This window comes from Oncorhynchus clarkii, chromosome 30 (genome assembly GCF_045791955.1).
Source record: "Oncorhynchus clarkii lewisi isolate Uvic-CL-2024 chromosome 30, UVic_Ocla_1.0, whole genome shotgun sequence".
NCBI classification, from domain to species: Eukaryota; Metazoa; Chordata; class Actinopteri; order Salmoniformes; family Salmonidae; genus Oncorhynchus; species Oncorhynchus clarkii.
The window spans coordinates 7,738,043-7,762,881 of record NC_092176.1 but is presented as its reverse complement, the minus strand read 5'-3'; positions in this window follow the sequence as shown (position 1 = coordinate 7,762,881).

Below are 24,839 nucleotides of genomic sequence, written 5' to 3'. Positions count from 1 at the left end.
ATGTATATAGACAGCAGTGGAGGATCCTCAGAGGAGGAAGGGGAGACTATCCTCCACAGTGAATTTCATGAAAATAAAATTGTAAAACATTAAAAAATATATCATTTTTTAATATAAAACTATAGTAAATATATTCACTTCACCAAATAATTGATTAAAACACCATGTTGTGCAATGAATGTCTACAGTAGCCTCAACTTCCGGAGGACATCCTCCAACCTATCAGAGCTCTTTCAGCATGAACTGACATGTTGTCCACCCAATCAAAGGATCAGATAATTAATCTAGTACTGAAAGCATAAGCTACAGCTAGCTAGCACTGCAGTGCATAAAATGTGGTGAGTAGATGAGAGAGCGAGAAAGACAGTAGTTGAACAGTTTTGAACAAATTCATTTCTTCCAATATGAAGTAGAAGCAAGAGAGAGTTCGACTTACTTAGCTAGCAAATGCAGCTAACTAACTTACTAGTTAACTACTAGTTTAACTAGGTAACTTACTAGTTTAACACCCTGCTCAAACAGTGGGCTGCTATGTTAGCTAGCCGGCTATGACTATCCAACACAACACTGGAACTCTTCCAAGTCAAGGTAAGCTTTTGGTTTGACAGATGTATTTTTGCCACTGGGGCCAGCCGGTGTACGTGCTAAACTGCTTACTGACTGTACACTGTAATGTTACAGTAGTGGGTTTCTTAACGCGCTAGTTCTATTAGTTATGTTGACTGTGATGTTACTTTAGCTAATATGGTGACAACGATGTAGCCTGTGTGTAATGGTTATGTGTGTAATGGTTTGGCTTGGAAAGTTTTTTTGCCTACAGCTGATGTGTTGTGCATTGAAGTCCACAAGCAAAGGGAAAAGGTGAGAGGAGGAGAGCGCATAGATGCGAGAAGCAATACAATGTGGCTGCTATGAAAATGAACTGTATTTACGCATGATCAGAGGTGTGTTCATTCCGTTGATTCTGTTGGAAAAAAAAATCTTAAACGGAAGCAAATGGAACGAAACAGGGATAGCCATACCTGAATTTGTCTAATAGAAACTCTCGTTTGCAACTGTTGGTCTAATGATTACACCCTAGATCAGCTAGATGCAGGCCAAAAAAAATGTCTCTCGACCTGTGTGCACCTACATTGTAAACTTTTCTTCATAGGGTAGGTTGTAGCAACCTCATGATGGGTATGGAAATTGCAGTATCATGTAGTAGCCTAAACCTATCGCTGTTACATTGAACTGGGTGAATGGAATATGAATGACAGTCATCCAATATATTGTAATAGAAATAAGGCCATGCTCATGAATATTTTTTTTTGAATACCTTAAACGGCACCAATTGCCACTGGCTTGGGTATGGACAGTATATGAAAAGGTGTGTACAGGAGTAGCTATATAGGATGAGCAATGATTAAAATAGTATGTACGTAGGAAGTGAGTAAAATAGTATGTAAACATTTTTAAATTTACCAGTGTTCAATGACTCTATGTACATAGGTTAGCAGTCACTAAGGTGCGGAGTAGAGAAACGGGTGTTAGCCGGCTAGTGACAGTGTCTAAGGTTCAGGGCAGGGTACTGTGTGGAGGCCGGCTAGTGATGACTGTTCAACAGTCTGATGGACTGGAGATTGAAGCTGTTAATCAGTCTCTCGGTCCCAGCTTTGATGCACCTATACTGTCTCCGCTTTCTAGTTGGTAGTAGGGTGAACAGGCCATGGCTTGGGTGGCTGAGGTCCTTGATGATCTTCTTGGCCTGCCTGTGACACAAGGTGCTGTAGATGTCCTGGAGGGCAGGCAGTGTGCCCCCAATGATGCGTTGGGCTGACCGCAACACCCTCTGGACAGCCCTGGAGTTTCGGGCAGTGCAGTTTCCATACCAGGCGGTGATACAGCCTGAGAGAATGCTCTCGATGGTGCATCTGTAGAAATTTGTGAGGGTCTTAGGGGCCAAGCCAAATTCCTGCAGAGGAACTTGAAGCTTTTGACCCTCTCCACTGCAGTCCTGTCGATGTGGATGATGGTGTGCTCTCTCTGCTATCTCATGTGGTCCACGGTCGGCTCCTTTATTTTGTTGAGGGAAAGGTTATTTTCCTGGAACCACTCCGCCAGGGTTCTCACCTTCTCCCTGTAGGCTGTCTCCTTGTTTTTGGTAATCAGGTCTACCACGGTTGTGTCGTCAGCAAACTTGATGTTTGAGTCTGAGATATGATTGGCCACGCAGTTATGGGTGAACAGGGAGTACAGGAGGGGGTTGAACACGCACCCCTGTGGGGCCCCTGTGCTGAGGATCAGCATGGCAGAGGTGTTGTTGCCGGCCTTCACCACCTGCAGTCAGCCCATCAGGAAGTTTAGGACCCAGTTTCACAGGGGGGATTCAAACTCAGATGGATGTCCAGGTGGGATAGGACAGTATGCAGTGCATTGGAGATTGCGTCATCTGTGGATCTGTTGGGGCAGTATTGCAAATTGTAGTGGGTCTACGGTGTCGGGTAAGTGGAGATGATATGATCCTTAACTACCCTCTCAGAGCACTTTATGATGACAGAAGTTAGAGCAACGGAGTGATAGTCATTTAGTTAATTTACCTTCGCTTTCTTGTGTACATGAACAATGGTGGACATCTTGACGCAAGTGGGGACAGCAGACTGGCATAGGGAGGGATTGAATATGTCCATACACCCTCCGGCCAGCTGGTCTGCACATGCTCTAAGGATGCGGCTTGGAATACCGTTTGGGCCAGCAGCCTTGTGAGGTTTAACACGCTTTAATGTCTTACTCATGTCTGCCACCGTGATTGGAAGCACACAGTCCTCGTGAGCGGTGGGGGACCACGTCTGTGTTGTTATCCTCAAAGCAGGTGATGGTGTTTAGATTGTTTGTGAACGGGGCATCGATGTCCACCACGTGGCTGGCTATCCCTTTATGATCTGTGATTGTCTGGAGTCCCTACCACATGCACCTCATGTCTGAGTCGTTGAATTTCGACTCCACTTTGTCCCTGTACTGTCATTTTGCCTTTTTGATTGGCTTACGGAGGTCATAGCTGGTCTGTGTGTACACATCCATATTCCTAGTCACCTTGCCGGGGTTAAGTGTGGTGGTTTGCGCTTTCAGTTTCATCCTCTAACCACTGATGAACCTAGTCACCGAGTCAGTGTATTCTCAGAGGCAACCCAGAACATTTCCCAGTGCAGGTGATCAAAACAGTCTTGAAGAATAGATTCCGATTGGTCAGACCAACGTTGAACAGACCTTACCACAGGTGCTTTCTGTTTACATTTCTGCCTATAGCGGGGAGGAGTAGGATGGAGGTGTGGTCTGATTTGCTGAAGGGAGGACTTGTAGCCATCCTGGAAGGGAGAGCAACAATGGTCAAGCGTGTTCTCGCCACACATAACACAGGAGAAGTGTTGACAGAATTTCGGGAGTGTTTTACTCAGATTTCCTTTATTAAAGTCCCCAGATTAATGTGGCCTCAGAATATGCGGTTTCCAGTTTTCACAATGTCTAGTGTAGTTCCTTGAGAGCTGTCGGGGTGTCGGCTTGGGGGGGGATATACACTGCAGTGAAAATGACCAAATCAAATTAACTCGGGAGGTAATTCGGTCGGCATTTGATGGTGTAGTATTCTAAATCGAGAGAACAAGAGGACTGGAGTTCCTGTACGTTACCACAATAGCACCATGAGTTGTTAATCATGAGACATACCCTTCCAACTCTGTTCTTTTTTCCCTGTGCTCATGATGAACTGAGAACCCCGCTGGCGGTATGAATGGGGGCAATATTTCCGGAGAGAGCCATGTATCCGAAAACAGAATATGTTACAGTCCCTTGTCTCTCTGAAAGGAGATCCTCACCCTGAGCTTGTCTACTTTGTTGTCCAGGGACAGAACGTTATTTACTCGGAAGCGGTGGATGGTTTGCTCGACACCTGAGCCGGACTAGGACCCCTCTTCTACGTCTACGTTTTGGTGTAGCACCCAGGATGAATGGGGAAGCCTCCGGGAGTCCAAAACAAAGGATCCAGGTCAGGGAAGTCATATTTCTGGTCTAATTGTTGGTGAGTGACTGCCAATCGAATGTCCAAAAGTTATTTTCGGCTGTAGGTAATAATACAAAAAGCATTCTGAATGAAATATTGTCAAAAAATATATGTATACTGCAAAGATTGCTAGGAGCTAGAAACCGGGCGACTGTGTCTGTCGGTGCCATCTTGTCTTTTGTCTCTGACCCCAAAATATCACTCTTTTCCTGGTGAATTATTATCCTGTCTTCTACGAGACCCTGCCAATCTATTAATCTATCTTGCCATTTGACTGTCTTTTTTTCCTTCCCCCTGGCTCTGTTAAAGGTTGGCTGCCTCCTCTCTCTCTCTAGCGCTTTCTCTCTCCATCTGTCAGTCAGTCTTTGTGTGCAAATCCCACTTCTTTCTCTCACAGACTGCATTATTCAATTTCGACGCCACTTGTTTCACAGCTGGCAGGAGAGGGACGGAATATGCATTCTCCTCTGTGTAGACCATGGTGCTAATCATCCACAACCCCCCCCCCCCTATTTCTATTTCACATCCATTTATCTTCCTCACCATTAGTGCCTGTGATGAGGACAAATCCTCACTTGAACATTGCCCCATATTTACAGTTGACTTCTTTGGGACTATTTTCACAACTCTTAGTACAAAACTCTGAAATGGTCACACTTGTAACGCAGCCAGTCTTTCATTCAAAACCTGTCATTGTGAAATGTATTGAGCACATAGGTTTAAATTAATCACCGAAACACAACATGATATCTTTTCAATTTAGTCATTTTAACTAGTTAATCCAATAGCAAACAATGCAAGATACGTGTGGCAAGCTCATGGGGATGGCGATCGTACACCTTCCTACTCTATGATGAAAATAATATCCTCAATAGGGTTGAGGAAAGGAGACTATGGGGGCAGGTATTGGGTCACAAATCGTGGATGGGCCTGAAACTATTATTAACTGCATAGTCACTTGAATTACTCTACCTACATGTACATATTACCTCAATTACATTGACACCGGTGCCCCCTCACATTGACATTGACTCTGTACTGGTACTCCCTGTATATAGCCCCGCTATTGTTATTTACTGCTGCTCTTTAATTATTTGTTATTCTTATCTCTTACTTTTGTTTTCTAGGTATTTTCTTAAAACTGCATTGTTGGTTAAGGGCTTGTAAGTAAGCATTTGATTTGATTTGAACCACCTCTGCATGGGGGGGACCTGACATAGTCCTACATAACGACACAGATTACCCCTTCACCTTGACGGGCCTGCTCAACTTCATTGAGAAGCACAATGAGGTGTGCAGCGTTGTAGGATCCAAGTAATGGCCTACTTTCTACCACACATCTTCAGAGATAGCTGCGCACATGGAGATGTTTCCCCCACGCTGTCCAAGCACTTGGACGGTCGCCCGTTAGCCGATGAGGTTCCGCCCACAGCGCTGAGTTTTGGCCAGGTTGAAGCCTGGGTCATCAACAAAGATATACTTGTGATGGTTCGCAGCAGCATCAAGCATCATCACCCTCTAAAAATATTTTTGGGTTAGTTAAAAAAATAAAAAAAAATCTTTATACTTTTTAACCTTTTTTTCTCCCCAATTGGTAGTTACAGTCTTGTCCCATTGCTGCAACTCCCGTACGGACTCGGGAGAGGCAAAGGTGGAGTGCTGTACATCCTCCGAAACACGACCCTGCCAAGCCACACAGCTCACTTAACCCTGAAGCCAGCCACACGAATGTGTCGGAGGAAACACCGTACAACTGGCGATCAAAATCAGCATGCATGCACCCGGCCATCCACCAGGAGTCGCTAGAGCATGATGGGACAAGGACATCCCGGCCGGCCCAACCCTCCCGTAACCCATACGACGCTGGGCAAATTGTGTGCCTGCCTGGGATCGAACTCGGGTCTGTAGTGACACCTCTAGAACTGTGATGCAGTGCCTTAGACCTTTGCGTCACTCGGGAGGCCTGATAGTTAGTGATTTTTACGGTAGTGTCTAGTAACTGAGTGTTTGTATCTGAATTGGTTTTGGCTGAAGAGGTAATTGTAGGCCCCTCCCACTAAATTAGATAATGAGCTACACCTGTTTAAATGTTTGTCGTCGAGTACCAGTGTGGGAGAGAGGTAAGCAAGGATAGACCAGTGAAGATGATTATTTTATTCTTGGTCTTAATCTTTTAGTCTTTGTTTTTACCATTTTAACTCTTTGCTATTTTGAAGCCTGTTTTTGTGTTTGTATATTTATTGGAAATAAATCTCCAAATTTAGAAGAAGCTGTTCCAGTTATTTTAGTAAACCCTTTTTTATGTGAAGGGCATCTGCCGGCCCTCTCACAGCGTCACATATGTGTGAAGACGAATTGAGGTGTTGCAACCTCCTGGGGAAGCTCAGTGTTTCACACCTGGAAATCAATTTGTCGAGACGAGCGTTTCCATGAAAGGCGCTATTATGATTCACTAATACCCCCGGTGCAGGGGTCGTGGGGTCTGCGCCCGCTCCATACCTCCTCTTAATTGGGTTCTTCGGAAAAGTGTGACTCACCTTACAGAACACAGAGGTTAGTTACGTTTCCGTTGCGATGCCATAATGTTGCAAGAGAATATGCAAATAGCCTTGACTCAAAGATATATCTTTTTTATTCACTTGGACATGGTGATTTACTGCATGAAGGTGAATATATCACATTGTATGGAAATCTTTGGCTGCGGCTCACTGAAGCCAACAGGATTGGGAATATTTATGAGTGCATCCAAGGGGCAACATGATTCTCCATTTTGATGTATTTTTAAATTGAATGAATCTGTAGTGACAGAAGATACTTTTAAATATACTCAACCTGAGTAGGCCTGTTGGTCTGGTTCTCTAAGTGGAACATTGTACCAAAATACAAACTGTCTTAAATGCAGTTCCCATAGAGATGTGGACCCAATTTCATTTGAAATGTCACCAAAGGACCAACATCCTTTTGTCAGTGTCATACACTTGTCGTCTATTCTCTGGGTTCTGACAAATGTGGCCCCTGGGGCCTGTCTCCTTCCCCATGCCATGGGCTTCAGCTTCTCTAGTAACACCTCTGCTCCAACTGCAAATGGAGGCAATCTGTTGCCTGGGCAACACACTTCCCTCCTGGCTTCTGCCATGCAAATCCATCTGAAGAAAGGACACAGAGTCAAGGAAGCCAATACAGCCACTGTGCAGTGTCTTGTGAGAGGGACAGTTTAAAAATATATATATACCGGTATATTACAGAAGGACTCTTGACAATAGAGGCCTTGGGTCTGTATCCCGTTTTTATCCCTCCCCACCTCTCCCCAAAGGTGGTCAATTGAGTAAAGGAATACTTTTTTTTACCACAACTCCATTACTTCCTCTTTTAGACTCACACCCTCACACAGGAACAAAGTTTACCTCTTGAAACATTTCCGCAACCTAAAAATGTACTGTACTTTTATCTTAAATTTCAAACGGAATTAAAAGAAGAAAATAACAGCCTATAAAGCTCCAAATAATAAATTTTAAAAAAGAGACTAACCTGTGTTAAATTAAATGTCGGAGTGCTCCTGTGTACCCAGAGGACCCTAACGTGGGCATTTCCTCCTCTCTGACCTAATGCACTCTCTCACCTAATGGAAGGGAAGCAGAACAGATGGGACACAAATTGCACTTTCATACACCTTGAGGTTCAAGGCAATTTCCCCTCTTCCCCTGTGAAGTTCTCGGATTGCCTCTCCAGCCCTTTTGAGCTGTGCACTCTTCAAACGGGGTTTGGTTTGTTCTCTGCCCAAGCATACGTGCACACACACGCCTCCTCCAAAAGTACTCGTTCACACCCGACATTAGTTTTTACAGTCACTGTCCATTTGGCGTGACCACACAACAATGTGTCCATGATTGTATTGATTGATTGGTGCTAACCGCACCTCGCCACTCTAAAGTGACCAATCCCATACATGTTGGCGTCCCAATAGCACTGCTTTTGTATGATTATTACGGGCAGATTATTACAGCTAGGAAAGGCCGATGTGTTTTTAAGGGGGAACAGCGGTGGAGGTATAATTAAATGGAGGAGATTTGTTTCCTTTGATGTCGCCACTCGTCTATGGTTCAATGGTCCAGGTGCTGGAGGAGCAGAGTGGAGGGAGCTGCTGAGGTAATGAAAGACCTCCAGCAACATTGTTTACTGCTCCATTAACAAACAAACATCAGGGCTCATTTGACTAAAAACTGCTGACAGAGAAGGCAGTGATTAATTGCTATGGCAACCGCCACTGGTTAATAAAGTGCTGGATGCTTTAGGGAAGGGAAAATAAAACATATTTTGAAAGGGGATGGGTTTGTGTGAGTGTGTGCGTGCGCAGGTGAGTTTGGGAGGGTGATTTAAAAACGGGGGGGGGGGGGGGGGGGGGGGGGGGGGGGGAGTGCTCTGTTTTATTTGTGCCCTTTGTCCGATGAAGGGAGGAGTAGACCTGCTCTGCATACCAATCGAAGGGTTAACCGTGCAACGCAAATTACAACCAATTGTGGCGGTAGTTAGCAATTAGTGGATTAAATGTAATGAGTATGTCGTTGCCACGGCAACGTCGTTTTAGATGATACTTGTCAAAATGAAGAGCACTTGAAAAAAGAGAGACGTTTCAGCTGTTGCAGCCTACATCCATTAGACGTGGGTTTTGCGTCATGTCCATAATCATCAGTTAGGTGATCAGTTAGGTGATGAACATGATTTGTTTTCTAGTTGTAAAGGCTAGTGGGAAGCATGAAATCAGCCATAAGGCAAAGATCTTTCATTGCAAAGATAATTTTATTAAGTACAGCAGATCCTGGTTGCCATCAGAATAGTTTTAATGGCCATGGTCTGTGGTAGGATTACAACTTGATATACGTGTGTGTGTGTATATATATATATATATATATACACACACACAAAGTATACAAAACATTAGGAACACCTGATCCTTCCATAACATAGACTGACCAGGTGAATCCAGGTGAAAGCTATGATCCCTTATTGATGTCACCTGTTAAATCCACTTCAATCAGTGTCGATGAAGGGGAGGAGACAGGTTAATTAATGATTTTTAAGCACTCAGACATGGATTATGTATGTGCCCATTCACCAACTGAAAGGCAAAAATACAAAAAAAATGTAAATGCCTTTGAACAGGGTATGGTAGTAGGTGCCAGGCGCACCGGTTTGTGTAAAGAACTGCAATGCTGCTGGGTTTTTCACGCTCAACAGTTTCCCATGTGTATCAAGAATGGTCCACCACCCAAAGGACATACAGTCAATTTGACACAACTGTGGGAAGCATTGGAGTCAACATGGGCCAGCATCACTGTGGAATGCTTTTGACACCTTATAGAGTCCATGCTCTGATGAATTGAGGCTGTTCTGAGTGCAACTCAATATTAGGAAGGTGTTCCTAATTTTTTGTCCACTCACTGTATTATGGTGGAATAATGTATTATTATTCCTAAGCATGTTCTGTGACCTAATTATCAATCATTTATTCCATTCCATTCTGCAAGAGTGTGGCTCTGCAAGAGTGTGGCTCTGCAAGAGTGTGGCCTTGTTCTTGGCTCAGACCTATTGTTCTCTTTTTGTGTCTTCTTAGTACTTTGTAGACGAAAGCAATATGGCTATAGATAAACGATTACATTTTGAAACCTATTGAAATATATTGTGACGGGGGAGAGAGATAAAAAATAAAATAAATAAAAACGGAGGACACCAAACACCTTTTTGTTTTGCAAATGCAATTTAGTCTGGATATGTGACAGTTTTGCCAGTGCCTTTTTCCTGTTTCTTTATAAAAGTATTTGTGCGACCGGAGCCAGAGTCCAGAGATGATTTATGACAGATTTATGAAGAGAGGCCGAAGGGGGAGAAACAGATTAGGACAAAATCTGGAGAGATAAAGATGAGACGTCTGTCTGCTGCTCAGGGCAACGGGACGAGCCCGAGCCCCCATCTGTATTGGGCTCAAGGAAATGTGCTCAGGGCTCTGACAGACATCAGAAGATCTCAGAGCAGACAACTTGAAAACAGGGATACAGTCAGCATCTTTTATTTTGTTTTATTGGGGGGGGTGTGTGTGTGTGTGTGTGTGTGTGTGTGTGTGTGTGTGTGTGTGTGCGACGACGTAGACACAGACATGTAATTGCCATATGTCTCATTTTGGAGCAGACTGGATACAAATTACAAGAATAAATGCCCTCTCTTGGGTTCCTTCAGAGCAGTGTTTCCCAACGGTCCTCGAGTACCCTCAACAGTACTACTTGTCAACTAATCATAAAGCACTTGACAAGTTGAATCAGGTTTGTGTGCTGTCGAGAGTACTCAAGGACCAGTGTCGGGAAAAACACTGCTTTAGAGCATGTTTTCTATTCCCAAAATGGGCTAGCTGAACAGGTTATAGTACAGATGCAGCATAACCCTAGAAAACATATTAGTAGGATGATTTTTTTTGTCATGTTTCATTCTTTCAAGTTCTCTTCAAATAAATTGAGGACCATCCTCTTTTTCACTGGACGGATATCCTGTGGTATGGAATCCACACACTGTAAAGCTCCTAAAGGTGCTTCTGCGGTGAGATCATCTGATAGCAGCTGCGTAGGAGAGGTTTGATCCACTCAGCTGAGCTCATAAAAGAATAGACAGCATGATTTATCCAGTCTGCTGCTACTCTGGCAGCCAGAGGGAAGCAACAGTAGCAACAAAGGAGATAGCATGAGAGAGCCATGGCATGCATGCCAGGGATCTACATTAAAGCAGTCAAAAAGCCTGTTTTTTGGGGGGGAAACGGCCAATACATCCCTGTCTGTGTTTCATCCTGGGGAACGTCGTCTCAACGCTATGTCATCTGCTTCCAGAAAGAAGCCAGAGGGACTTTGTCATCAGGCCACGTTGAAAAGTTTTTGATGTTTTCGTACTGAGAGAGAAAAAAAGTAAAATTGTGCTGACGAATCACCATTGATCTGGGCTGATTCAGCCTGTTTCCACTGACTTCAGCTTCAATCTCCCTTTCATTTCTCCCCGTCGCACAGGTAGGATGACTGTCAGCCATAATGCCAGTCAGCATGAGCTGGGCACAGCTGAACTTGGGCAGGGAGCTGGAAGGGCCTATGTGATTACCCCTACCCCCCTGCTTGGAGCCACTGCAGTGGCAGAAGTAAAGAGAGGGAAGGGAGAGAGTGGCAAGCTTTTAATACCAGGCACAATAGGGCACCCCGACCACAGACAGGCACCATATTTACACAAAGCGCAGGCTCTCCCTGAGCCTTATGACAGAGCAGGCGGGATGATGGTCCTTATGCCTCAAAGCCAGCCAGGGATCCATAATTCATGAGGTGAGGTGGATGGGGGCTGCAAACAGGGGCCATGCTTACCGGGGTGGGGGGGGGGGGGCACCGCCTGAGCAATGTGTCCTGAGCCCTCTGTGTCTAAGTAATTAAATGGGATTAGGTATGTGCTGAACCCATTTTCAGAGAGATTGGCTGGCATTGCCATTATTATTGGAAAAGATCAGAAGGGCTTATAGGCACTGGGAAGAAAGGTAACTGAAGAGAGAGGTTAGAGGAGATGCATTAATAGAAAAAGAGAAAAATGACTCTCGACTGGAAACACTTTCTTTCTCTCACTCTTTCTCCCCAGGATGGAGGTGAGACACATGGTTTGGTGGCCCCTGTCTTTGTGGGGAGGTGGCCACCACATCAGAGGAAGCCAGAGGAAGCTCAGGGCTGAGTGTGTCCGCAGTACGCACCTCTCCTCAGCCCCTGAACGGATGTTTCTCATTTGTGTAACAATGTACCGCGTGAATGGCACCTGATTTGCAAGAGGATGCCTGGAGCTGGTCTCATTTGAATATGCACACATCTGGGTTATCTGGGATCAGGAGACAGACAGAGCTCCCTGCCAAACAGAGACAAAATACACAGGCACAAACACATACAGATGAACAGAGCTCCCAGACAGACAGACAGACATGGCACAAACTCTTTCCTCTGCGTCTCGGAACACCTTTAACACCCCTAGCTAACTAACACTTCTGTGTGCGCCTGGACTTAGTGTAAACTCAACGTGCACAGCTAACAAATAGCTCCCCACTCGGTCTGCCATGTAACACAGCATTTTGTTCTCCAATCTGAATGGATGACAATTCCAGGCGAGCGTGTCCTACAGAACGATGATTTCCTCCTCCTGTTGAAACAGCTGAAGCTAGTTCTTGTTTGTGTCTCTTCCAGTTGTAGTTTTTTTTTCCTTCTTTCTTTCCAGAGAGAACCTTTTCAGCGACAGCAACCCCGGGAGAGATGCAGAAAGCACGTCCCCCAGGGAGAAAAGCTGCCTCGGGCTTCAGAAAGCCTATTTACAACAAGCTGTGCTTGTTCCTTTCATCAAAATAGAGCACTGAGCTTTTCTTCTGCCTTGTTTTTTTTCCTTTGCACTTTTGACAGAAGCTTGTTATTGTAAAGCACCAAGTCTGACTCCGTTGTGCTCAAGGTTGTGGTGAGAGCCTAGCTTTCCCTTGTCTGAGGAGAGGAAATGAGGAAAGGAGAGAAGGGAGGAAGATTGGAGAGAGAGAGAGCGAGCGAGAGGATAACACCTTTTCTCTCGCTCCCCCTGTTTAATGGACCGTGGAGTGTTTTTCAAAGAAGGAGAGAAACCTGCTATGTCACTGAATTTCCCCAACCTGTGATCCTCAGCTGTACTCCATCAGGTTCAATTAGAGAGGATCGCTGGTCTCTGGCGGCCCCGTCTGTCATAATCTATCGGGTACCCCGCTTTCCAGATATTGAAGGGGAGGACAGAAAATCAATAGACTGAATTGGGGCTGCCAAGCCCAGAGGGAGGTCTCCTTAGCCCTGCTCACCTGTCCAGCCTAAACTCTCTTCTCCTCCAAGGCTCTCTCTCTCCTGCTCTGTTCTTTTGTGGCTATCAAATTGAAAATGGAATTTCAGCAGTTGTTTGTTCTTCCACAGCCGCACCCCTCCAACTTCCCCTTACAACCTCCCCACCCTCAACAGACAAATATACACTGAGTGTACAAAACATTAGGATATTCGCTCTTTCCATGAAATAGACTGACCTGGTGAATACAGGTGAAAGCTATGACAGCTTATTGATGTCACTTGTTAAATCCACTTCAATGAATGTTGATGAAGGGGAGGAGACAGGTTAAAGAATGATTTTTAAGCCTTGAGACAACTGAGACATGGATTGTGTATGTGTGCCATTCAGAGGATGAATGGGCAAGACAAAATATTGAAGTGCCTTTGATCTGAGTTTTTCACTCTTAAAAGATTTGCGTGTGTATCAATAATCAAATCAAATTGTATTTGTCACATGCGCTGAATACAGCAGGTGTAGACCTTACCGTGAAATGCTTACTTACAAGCCCTTAACCAACCAATGCGTTTCAAGAAATAGAGTTAAGAAAACTTACTAGATAAAATAAAGTAATTTAAAAAAATTAAATCAAAAAGTACCAAGAAAATTACATAACAAGAACGAGGCAATATACAGGGTGTACCGGTACCGAGTCAATGTGCGGGGGGTACAGGTTAGTCGAGGTAATTTTGTAAAGTGACTATGCATAGATAATAAAAGGGGGGGGTGGACATTTTATTAATTGTTCAGCAGTTTTATGGCTTGAGGGTAGAAGCTGTTAAGGAGCCTTTTGGACCTAGACTTGGTGCTCTGGTACCGCTTGCCGTGCAGTAGCAGAGAGAACAGTCTATGACTTGGGTGACTGGAGTCTTTGACAATTTTTTGGGCCTTCATCTGACACCGCCTAGTATATAAGTCCTTGATGTCAGAAAGCTTGGCACCATTGATGTACTGGGCCATATGTACTATCCTCTGTCGCGCCTTACGTACAGATGCCGAGTAGTTGCCATACCAACCAGTGATGCAACCGGTTAGGATGCTTTCGATGGTGCACCAGTTCTGAGGATCTGGGGACCCATGCCAAATATTTTCAGTCTCCTGAGGGCAAAAAGGTGTTGTCGTGCCCTCTTCTCAACTGTCTTGGTGTGTTTGGACCATGATAGTTCATTGGGGATGTGGACACCAAGGAACTTGAAACTCTCGACCCGCTCTACTTCAGCCCCGCTGATGTTAATGGAGGCCTGTTCGGCCCTCCTTTTCCTATAGTCCACGATCAGCTGTTTCGTCTTGCTCACATTGAGGGAGAGTTTGTTGTCCTGGCACCACACTGCCAGGTCTCTGACCTCCTCTCTATAGGCTGTCTTATCGTTGTCGGTGATCAGACCTACCACTGTTGTGTCGTCAGCAAACTTAATGATGGCGTTGGAGTCATGCATGACCACTCAGTAATGGGCGAACAGGGAGTACAGGAAGGGCCTAAGCACACTCCCCTGAGGGGCCCCTGTGTTGAGGATCACGTTGCAGATATGTTGTTGCCTACCCTTACCAACTGGGGGTGGCCTGTCAGGAAGTCCAGGATCCAGTTGCAGAGGGAGGTGTTTCGTCCAAGGATCCTTAGCATAGTGATGAGCTTTGTGGATACTATGGTGTTGAACGCTGAGCTGTAGTCAGTGAACAGCATTCTAACATAGGTGTTCCTTTTGTCCAGGTGGGGAAGGGCAGTGTGGAATGTGATTGAGATTTCGTCACCTGTGGATCTGTTGGGGCGGTATGCAAATGTAAGTGGGTCTAGGGATTCCGGCATGATGGTGTTGATGTGAGCCATGACCAGCCTTTCAAAGCACTCATGGATACTGCTACGGGGCGGTAATCATTTAGGCAAGTTACCTTCACTTTCTGTTTGAAACATGTAGATATAACAGACTCGGTCAGAGGGAGAGGTTGAACATGTCAGTGGTGACTTTTGCCAGTTGGTCCGCGCATGCTTTGAGTACACGTCCTGGCAATCTGTCTGGCCCCGCGGATGTGAATGTTGACCTGCTTAAGGGTCTTGCTCACATAGGATACGGAGAGCATGATCACACTATCATCCGTACCAGCTGTTGCTCTCCTGTGTGCTTCAGTGTTTTTTTTGCCTTGAAGTGAGCATAAAAGGAATTTAGCTCGTCTGGAAGGCTCAGTCCACCACCCAAAGGACATCCAGCCAAATTCACACAACTGTGGGAAACATTGGCGTCAACGTGGGCCAGCATCCCTGTGGAACTCTTTCGACACCTTATAGAGTCCATGCCCTGACGAATTGAGGCTGTTCTGGGGGCAAAAAGGGGGGGGGGGGGTGCACTCAATATTAGGAAGGTGTAATTTTTTTGTCTAGAGGGTTTCTCCTCTTCTATGTGTCCACCATTCTTAGATTGTCACATTATTCACTGTGATTTCATTTTTCTTTTACAGAGATGATGATTGTGGCGTGAAAATAATCTCAGAGGTGAAACCTGAGTTGAAACATGTTTCTGTACCAACAATATTAGTAAATAAATGCTCTGGCTAAAGAGTAATGCAATAATAATACCAGTAAGTACCTTTTCAAACAAAGTTAAAAGGAAAGCTCACACAATCTTAATGAAATGTCCAAAGATCTACAGAGGTAGGTGCTTATTTTGATAACCCTGTTGTTGCGAGAAATATCCTGCCCTGCAGGAAATGCAAACATATCATTTATTGGAGGTTTGAAAAGGTTTAATTTCCATTAACACATTTCAGACTTGATTTGCCTTAACAAAAAAATGTATCAACCCCTTCAAAAACGTCCATATAATTATAATCTACACAGTATTTCACATTTCCTGTTGCTGCAAGATTATTTTCCTGCCGTGAGAAACTGGTCAAATTCAGATCCTACATCTGTACTAAAGTGTCAACACAAGACTCCCAGATGAAAGGGCAGATAGGAACTATGGGAGGAATCAAGGCCAGTGACTCCTTAACAAACCGTTCCATCTGTGAAGTATTATCATGTATTACCTGTGAAGTATTATCATGTATTATCTGTGAAGTATTATCATGTATTATCTGTGAAGTATTACTTGCTCACGTCAATGGCCATGTTTTATTACCACCATCGCCATAGTAATTGATTCATTGTTTGTTGGGCCAATCATTCCTGGACGATTACCCCTTGATGATGTGATATCAGTGGGTGTGTGTCAGCAGCAGTGTGGGTTTGTTTGCATGTGATTTGCCTTACCAGGCCATCCCAAGGACACTGTCCAATCCCTCCACCACAGTAGACGTAGCAGCAGTGTTGCAAGGGGATATCGATCCTCCTCTTCCCATCAGGCTCCTTATAGAAGAACGGTCATTTTGTGGATATGGTTTTGAAAGCCCACATTGTCAACTAAAAATGGAAATAAGCGTTTCTTATCTCCAAGCAGTTTCTCCCTGTTTCTGTTCAAATTCTATCCGTTTGGTGCCAATTAACATGGCTCGAGTGTTTCCGACTTTCCCCTCTCCTCTCTTCATGTCTTTAAGTATGCAGAACAAACAATGAAAGAAATATCCCCCCCGAAGGAGGTGGTCTACCTCAAAATCTATAAAGTCCTCCATCAAAATCAGCTCCCCCGCTTTACGAGGACATTCATCTGCTGGCGTGGCACACTGCTCTGCTCTTCAAAGCACCTTGACAATGCCATTGTCCTTTCCTCAGCTGCTGGGGCTTCTTGTGTGCTTTGTTAAAGGAAATGAGAATCTCAATAGTTTATCAAACAGACAGAGAGAGAGTGTGTGTTTGTGTGTATGTAAAAGACAGAGAGAGAGGAGAGTGAGAGGGGAACAAACATGGAGATGAAAAGAGAGGGGAAAGAGAGAAAAAGAGAAGAAAGAGTATTGCCTCTGAGCAACAGCCCTGCCAATAGAAGCCCCCCAAGGAAAAACAAAATATCCCTCTAAAATAAAAGTCTTAACATCGCCTTCCAAAAACCACTGCTACCTCCATCTATTACTCTCAAGTGTCAGATACATGTCTGGAGAGAGATGGAGGAGTCATCATTGTGGTTGTGCTTTCTGCCCCCACACACACACACACACACACACACACACACACACACACACACACACACACACACACACACACACACACACACACACCCCTCCTGCACTATCACACACACACACACCCCTCCTGCACAATCACACACACACACACCCCTCCTGCACAATCACACACACACACACACACACACACACACACACACACACACACACCTCCTGCACAATCACTCACACACACACCTCCTGCACAATCCCACACACACCTCCTGCACAATCCCACACACACACACACACACACACACACCTCCTGCACAATCACACACACACACGCACACCTCCTGCACAATCACACACACACACACACACACACACACACACACACCTCCTACACAATCACACACACACACACACACCTCCTGCACAATCACACACACACACACACCTCCTGCACAATCACACACACACACACACACACACACACACACACACACACACACACACACACACACACACACACACACACCTCCTGCACAATCACTCACACACGCCTCCTGCACAATCACTCTCTCACACACACACACACACCTCCTGCACAATCACTCACACACACCTCCTGCACAATCACTCTCTCACACACACACACACACACACACACACACACACACACACACACATTCTTCCTGCACAATCCCACATACACACACCTCCTGCCCAATCACACACTCCTCTGACACACACACCTCCATAGCCGACCAGGTCAGTCGAGCGAATGCTTGGCCGTCCAGATTTCACTACCATGCTGATTTAATTGGCAGTCTGTAGACGGGGAGAGTGATGTCAGTCCAGCCAGAAAGGCAGACAGAGGAGCAGGAGGGCAATAACAAAGACCTCCACAATCAGATGATTCACAGTTGCACCACTGAGGAACCAAATTCTTAAAACAAGCGTCATTGATCGTGATAAAAGGCTCCTACGCCAAAGCCCCCCCCCACCCCCCCACCCCACTGTCATCATCTTCATATTTATCATTGGCAGTGCTCATTTGCTTCGACCAAAGTGCGCCGTTGAGATAATTTACGGCGCATGGGAAGGCCCTGCCCTCTCCTTTAACGGCCCCACCATCGCCTCAGGGTGGATGGAGAGTGCTGCCGGGAACCTGAGCAAAGCCGAGCCGGTGGCACTGCTCCCTTCCTTTAGTAAATAAATGAAGTGGGTAAATGAGGGCAGCGAGCAGAAACCCCACTCCTGTTAATGACGCCCTTGGCTGCATCCGAGGGACTCTGGCACACTAACAGGTGGGACCTGGGTTACTAATGGCTCCAGGTGGGCTTGTCAAGCCAAAGCAGTCCCCTCCCTATGTAGGCAACGGTGGCCAGGTGAGATGCCTGCATGGGATCGTGCAGGGCAAGAGAGCCAATCAGAAATAGGATGGGGGGTGAGGGCCAATCGGCCGCTAGTATCACTTAAAGCCCAGGAAGCACCGCCACTCAAGTCGTTTTCTTTTAACGTCCTTTTTTTAAAGACGCAATTCATAATCACAGACGAGAGACGATGCTGCGCACATCAAACGAGACGAGCGACTTTGGCTTCTACACAGCCACCTAATAAAAAAAGCAAACAAGCAATAAATAAAAGAGAATTTTATAGAGGGCCGTCTGTCGAGGTGCACAGGGCCGTGTGGAGGTGTCAGGGGAACAGGGGGTGGGGGTTGGGGGGACTGGGATGGGGAGAGAAGGCACGGGAGAGCTGAGGGGGGAGACATCAGAGAGCACGTTGCCGTGACATTGCCTATTATAAATACAATGTGTCGCTATTTAAATGTGATGGCAGAAGCAGGTCGGCTGCGAGCAGAGCTGGTATGACAGCTCGTAATGAGATCCTTTGATGTGGCAGATGAGGGGGAACTGAGAGAGGGAGAGCGGTAGATTAAGAGAGAGGGCCCTCTGGAGGAAAGAGAGGTGAGAGGAGGCCAGCATGTCCCTCCAACAGGCACAGAGGAGAGGAGAGGAGAGAGGCTAGGAAGAAGCTCCTTAGTGGCCAAGTCAAAGCCAGGATCAAACAGATTGAAGCACTGAGAGAGAACTGCGTCAGACTAAAGGAGAAAGGTGTCCTACATGAGGCCACACTACAATATGCTCCAGAGACTGGAATCCAAGTCAACATTAAAGCCTGAATGACCATTTAGACACACACACACACTTATACACACATATACAGTACACGACACACGCACAAATACTCACAGAGCACAAGTACTGGCTATTTGTCTAAAGCAGGTGGCTCCTACTGACTGGGTCCCGCCCTTCTGCCACAAACAGACCTCTTCACCTGCTTCTTCAAGCCTGCAGCGCAACATTTGGACACACACACACACACCTACCCCCTCTCAATCAAGACACACAAATCAAGCCGCTGCTATGCTGGGGTGTCCTCTGGCTTCATCCACCCTACTCTTGCCTATAAGCAGACAAACACAATACACACACAACACACACACACACACACACACACACACACACAGGCTCCACAAGAAAAAATACACCACCAAAAAAACCAAACCCGAGGCGTTGCATGATGTCTTTTCCTCTGAACAAAGCGCAATGTGGAAGGGAGGGATGATTTGACAGAAATAGATGATGTGACAATGTGTGTATGCTGAGGCCTCATGACATCTCCAGGTGAGAAGTCATGTTCTCTCTGATTGGAAACCGACTGGTTTCATTACCCGGGTGTCATCACCTCATGATCCTATGGATGGGAGAACAGAGGGCAGGTGTGGCCTCGTGATTTTGGGAAGCATTAACACACACTGTGGTGCCTTGATCTGGGTCAAGCTGAGCTGATCACGCAAAGTTCCTTAGTGTTGTTTTTCTCAACTTCTGGCCAAAGTTCTAGAGGTTCTTGAAAAGGTGAATGGATTTGTACTGAATGTTACCAATAACTTAAATCAGAATGTACAGTATAAACTACTGTATTATTTCAAGAAGTGCAATTGACTGAGAAGAAAATGGGAAAAGGTTGATTGGAGTATAATGGTTTACTGCCGTTTATGGGGGTTATGACACTGGATCAGATGCTATGTAATTCTCACCCATTGGCAAAATCATATTGCCCACATACATATCAAATCAAATCAAATGTTATTGGTCACATACACATGGTTAACGGATGTTATTGTGAGTGTAGCGAAATGCTTGTGCTTCTAGTTCCGACCGTGCAGTAATATCTAACAAGTAATCTAACACTTCAAACAACAACTACCTAATACACACATCTAAGTAAAGGAATGGAATAAGAATATGTACATATACAGTGGGGCAAACAAGTATTTAGTCAGCCACCAATTGTGCAAGTTCTCCCACTTAAAAAGATGAGAGAGGCCTGTAATTTTCATCATAGGTACACTTCAACTATGACAGAAAAAAATCCAGAAATTCACATTGTAGGATTTTTAATGAATTTATTTGCAAATTATGGTGGAAAATAAGTATTTGGTCAATAACAAAAGTTTATCTCAATACTTTGTTATATACCCTTTGTTGGCAATGACAGAGGTCAAATGTTTCCTGTAAGTCTCCTCTAGAGCAGTGATGTTTTGGTTCTGTTGCTGGGCAACACGGACTTTCAACTCCCTCCAAAGATTTTCTATGGGGTTGAGATCTGGAGACTGGCTAGGCCACTCCAGGACCTTGAAATGCTTCTTACGAAGCCACTCCTTCGTTGCCCAGGCAGTGTGTTTGGGATCATTGTCATGCTGAAAGACCAAGCCATGTTTAATCTTCAATGCCCTTGCTGATGGAAGGAGGTTTTCACTCAAAATCTCACGATACATGGCCCCATTCATTCTTTCCTTTACACGGATCAGTCGTCCTGGTCCCTTTGCAGAAAAACAGCCCCAAAGCATGACGTTTCCACCCCCATACTTCACAGTAGGTATGGTGTTCTTTGGATGCAACTCAGCATTCTTTGTCCTCCAAACACGACGAGTTGAGTTTTTACCAAAAAGTTATATTTTGGTTTCATCTGACCATATGACAATCTCCCAATCTTTTTCTGGATCATCCAAATGCTCTCTAGCAAACTTCAGACGGGCCTGGACATGTACTGGCTTAAGCAGCGGGACACGTCTGGCACTGCAGGATTTGAGTCCCTGGCGGCGTAGTGTGTTACTGATGGTAGGCTTTGTTACTTTGGTCCCAGCTCTCTGCAGGTCATTCACTAGGTCCCCCCGTGTGGTTCTGGGATTTTTGCTCACCGTTCTTGTGATCATTTTGACCCCACGGGGTGAGATCTTGCGTGGAGCCCCAGATCGAGAGAGATTATCAGTGGTCTTGTATGTCTTCCATTTCCTAATAATTGCTCCCACAGTTGATTTCTTCAAACCAAGCTGCTTACCTATTGCAGATTCAGTCTTCCCAGCCTGGTGCAGGTCTACAATTTTGTTTCTGGTGTCCTTTGTCAGCTCATTGGTCTTGGCCTTAGTGGAGTTTGGAGTGTGACTGTTTGAGGTTGTGGACAGGTGTCTTTTATACTGATAACAAGTTCAAACAGGTGCCATTAATACAGGTAACGAGTGGAGGACAGAGGAGCTGCTTAAAGAAGAAGTTACAGGTCTGTGAGAGCCAGAAATCTTGCTTGTTTGTAGGTGACCAAATGCTTATTTTCCACCATAATTTGCAAATAAATTCATTAAAAATCCTACAATGTGATTTTCTGGGTATTTTTTTCTCATTTTGTCTGTCATAGTTGAAGTGTACCTATGATGAAAAATACAGGCCTCTCTCATCTTTTTAAGGGGGAGAACTTGCACAATTGGTGGCTGACTAAATACCTTTTTCCCCACTGTTCATATATGGATGAGGGATGACCAAGCGGCATGGGCAAGATGCAATAGTTGGTTTAAGGTACAGTATATACATATGAGATGAATAATGCAAGATATGTAAACATTATTAAAGTGCCATTATTAAAGTGACTGGTGTCCATTTATTAAAGTGGCCAATGATTTCAAGTCTGTATGTAGGCAGCAGCCTCTCTGTGTTTAGTGATGGCTGTTTAACAGTCTGATGGCCTTGAGATAGACACTGTTTTTCTGTCTCTCGTCCCAGCTTTGATGCACCTGCACTGACCTAGCCTTCATACAGAATCTACAAACCATAAGCTTTGAGATACGTAGTTGGGAAAGTCATCCGGATTGTCAACGCCTCATCAAGAATACAAAATGGACAGTCATAACACTGTCCCCCTTTCTTCTGTGGTATGGAACAACATTGTAATATTTACTGTCAACATAGGGTGACCAGGATCAGTTCCAACTGGAGATCCATAAGCCTATATGGACCTGGGTCCCATATTTACAAAGAGTCGGATTTGGAGTGCTGATCTAGGATCATGTCCCCCCCTATATATGTAATCTTATTCATTATGATCGACAAGGCAAAACTGATCCTAGATGAGCACTCTACCGCTTCAAGAATACAAGCCCTGAACTCAGAGTCCCAGCAACCGCCATATCACCTGGCTGGCGGGTGAGAACTCGTGTGGCACGCCTCATTTCCTCTGTGTCTTCATGCCCGTTGGCAGTCAAATGACACGAGCACACAATCAGCCTCTACACTGGAGACGTGGAGCTACACATATTGGAAATGACCTCTGTGAGATTAAGTTTGGCATTTGCATAAGAGAGACTTTTAGCATGAGATACTAGCAGCATTTTAATGTAATTTCAATAAAGTGGAAGAGGTAGCCTCCCGAAGAATTGGTTTGCCAGCTGATGGCCAAACCACAAGCCCCAGAGACTACATAACATCTAGAAACAGCCTGGGATAAGGCTAGACAAACCGAAACGAGTGTGCTCGCATACTCCCTTAAAAGACCATCACTTGAAAAATTTGAAAAAAGCAGCAATCGTACCAGTTGTCCATTTTGAGACACCGTAGACAGTATATTCCTCAAAATAGTCAGAATAAATCTAAGATAACTCAAGAAATCTGTCATACATTCTGACGTTTTTGCAGAGGAGATCTTAGTCGCGCAATTGTACATCTAATTAAGATGTTTTTTTGCGGTATTTTTCACAGAAAAATTTGCATGAAATGAGTTGTCTCTCGTTGAATAACAACAAAGGCTCTACTGAAGAATCCCTACCGTTGACCAATCACCGACGGAGGGGTGTAAACTTTGGCTCCAAACTTCGGTTCGCCTTCAGACATTTTTTGTGTGTGCCTGAATGCCCCCTCAAAAAATCACCAAAGTCCAAAACGTCACAAAATCTTGTCATAATACAGTGCCTTTGGAAAGTATTCAGACCCCTTGACTCTTTCCATATTTTGCTACGTTACAGCCTTATTCTAAAACAACTCCTGAGCAATCTACACCTAATACCCCATAATGACAAAGCGAAAACAGGTTTTTAGATTATTTTTGCAAAAAAAACACACCTAATTTACATAAGTATTCAGACCCTTTGCTATGAGTGGAAATGTATCTCAGGTGCATCCTGCTTCCATTGGTCATCCTTGAGCTGTTCCTACAACTTGATTGGAGTGCACCTGTGGTAAATTCAATTGATTGGACATGATTTAGAAAGGCACACACCTATCTATATAAGGTCCCACAATTGACAGTGCATGTCAGAGCAAAAACCAAGCCATGATGGTCGAAATAATTGTCCATGGAGCTCTGAGACAGGATTGTGTTGAGGTACAGATCTGGAGAATGGTACCAAAACATTAACGCAGCATTCAAGGTCCCCAAGAACACAGTGGCCTCCATTATTCTTAAATGGAACAAGTTTGGAACCACCAGTAAAAGGCATATGATAGCCTGCTTGAAGTTTGCCAAAAGGAACCTAAAGACTTTCAGACCATGAGAAACAAGATTCTCTGGTCTGATGAAACCAAGATAGGCCGTCATTGTAAATAAGAATTTGCCTAGTTAAATCAAATAAAATTGAACACTTTGGCTTGAATGCCAAGCGTCATGTATGGAGGAAACCTGGCACCATCCCTACGGTGAAGCATGGTGGTGGCAGCATCATGCTGTGGGGATGTTTTTCAGTGGTAGGGACTGGGAGACTAGTAAGGATCGAGGGAAAGATGAACAGAGCAAAGTAGAGCGAGATCATGAAATCCTGCTCCAAAGCACTCAGTCTGAGGTGAATTTGCATCTTCCAACAGGACAAAGACCCTAAGTACACAGCCAAGACAACGTAAGAGTGGCTTTGGGACAAGTCTCTGAATGTCCTTGGGTGGCCCAGCCAGAGCCTGGACTTGAACCCGATCTAAGCTGAAAATAGCTGTCCAGCAACACTCCTCATCCAACCTGACAGAGCTAGAGAGGATCTGCAGAGAAGAATGTGAGAAACTCTCCAAATACAGGTATGCAAAGCTTGTAGCGTCATACCCTAGAGGACTTGAGGCTATAATCACTGCAAAATGTGCTTCAGCACAATACTGAGTAAAAGGTCTGAATACGTATGTAAATGTTATATTTCAGTTTTAGATTTTAAGAAATTAGCAGAAATTTCAAAAAACCTGGTATTGCTTTGTCATGATGAGGTATTGTGTGTAGATTGCTAAGAATTTAAAAAATATATATATTTTAGAATAAGGCTGTAACGTAGCAAAATTTGGAAAAGTCGAGGGGTCTGAAATACTTTCACAATGCACTGTATATGCACAAACCCTGCTGAACAGTTTCAGCTGGGAAGCATGCAGACGCCTTCAGAAGTACAACGTTAGTGGTTCGCATGTCTCCACTCCAGGGGGATTGAAGTCAACCGACTAGTTTTAAATCCCACAGCACACATCAAATAGAACGCATGGATCAAAATAAGGTTCTACGTAGAGATAAACAGCAGAGGCATTGAGAG